Below are 2,019 nucleotides of genomic sequence, written 5' to 3' on the forward strand. Positions count from 1 at the left end.
AGTAATTTTGAAAATTTTGAAAACATAATTACAAACATTTCTTGTTTTTTTCTTATTCTAGCCTTAGTATTTGAAATTTTCTTAAATGCACCACAGAAAAGTTTTATTCCGGATAGCAAATTGTTTAGCATTTCGATATATTTCATGTCTACAAAAATATATCTATATATATATATATATATATTATATAGAAGTTATTTAAATTGTTTCTGGTTTGTGTTTTTTGTAAACATTCCGATTAGTATAATTAGTGCTTATAAAACATAGAGATTTTATAATAACAAAGGTAGAATATGGTTCCCAGCACTACATAAACTACACGATTGTTCAAGCTCGAGTTATAACCTATGACCCTATTTGCGACCCTGTAACCATACTACTCATACTATATGTATCATTACTATCTATTCAGCAAACTATGATTCGACTCGTGGTTATATTATATTATTAAATAAGTTCTTTGAATTTTTGATTTATTATGGATTACAAGTGTATGATCGGTACTTTGTTCCCAAGCACCTAGGCGATTTATTAAAATAATAATTAATGCAATTAAAACTAAAAAATTATTAGATCAAATTTAATAATCTAATTTTACTGTAAAAAATAAACAAATGAATTATGAAAAAAATCTAATGAAAATTAACTGACAACGATATATAATAAAATCGGATTTAAGATCAAAAAATACTACTAAAATGTTGTAATATACTCGTACATGTCACTGGAAAAACATTGTGTGAAGCCATATGCGTGACAATATTTTTCGAAAGAATCTATGTATATGTTTGACAGAACGCTGCTACCAGATGGTGTCATTTCTTCATATATATTAGGTGACGCTCTAAGATTTTTGTTAGAACTATTGGACATATCGGAATTATAATTACTGTTTATATTATTTACTTCACACTTATAATTTCCTTTCTACTGTACATTTTTCTCATATAAAAATATGCATGATAAAATAAAGTTATTAATTTATATTAAAACCGTGTGCGAGTTCAAGTAAATTGATGGTAAATTGAAGGAAATAGTAAATTTTGTCGGTACGGCAGCGAATGTTGGTATTTACCATAATTTCGGGTATGGTAAATTAGATAAAAATTAGGTAAATTAGGTGTTACCATTGTGATAATTTTATAAGATGTTTAATAAATAAATAAATAAATTTGAAAACTTTTAACCAAAAATAATAAATAATTGTAATAAATAAATAAATATATATTTACATAAGTGCAGTGCAAAAAACTCCTAGGAAATTTCAATTTACCCTACCTATATTTACTCGAACTCGCACACATCCAAAAAGACTTTCTTCCAATGAAATAATATTGATACCTAGTCATAAATTTAGCAATATCCACCTACATTATTAAACCCAATGCCATAAACACCTTAAATATCGTATAGTTTAAAATCTCCCTGCCAAAAACATTAGAAATTATGATTAGAGACGATAACTATATATGAATTGAGTAGTTCTGATTATTTTCTGCTAATTTCTTCTTTTTTAAATATTCCGACATTTATATCTTTCAACAGATAACTATCCATGGTGACAATACTTGAGCGAAAAGGATGTTTGAAGCAGGAATTGAGGGAAGAAGGCGTAGGTGTAAACCATATGCTTGCTAGAGTGGTCAAGAAAAGCAGGCTCTAACCATGTTTGATGTAAATACTGAAAAAGACATGCAACAGCAGACACTCCAAGGAGGGGACTGCAACGTCACATCGAAACCTGACAACAGGTTGCTATGATCAATTATGTTAAAAAGTTTGGCCTGATTTCTAATCCATCTCAAAACAGAAACCATTAGATGATATATTTCTTCCATTACCGTGGAAAATAAATAAATTCAAATAATTAGTATTAAAAAGTTGTAAATTTATTATGAGCTTACTTCAGCTGAATTAACTTAAATGTAACAAAAAAAAAATACAACCCAGCAGCTTTTAATTAAATGTCAAAAATATTTGTTTTTTAGTCGAAAAATAAATTTTTACTAAAACCAAAAT

The sequence above is a fragment of the Teleopsis dalmanni genome, chromosome X (genome assembly GCF_002237135.1).
Source record: "Teleopsis dalmanni isolate 2A chromosome X, ASM223713v2, whole genome shotgun sequence".
Taxonomy (NCBI): domain Eukaryota; kingdom Metazoa; phylum Arthropoda; class Insecta; order Diptera; family Diopsidae; genus Teleopsis; species Teleopsis dalmanni.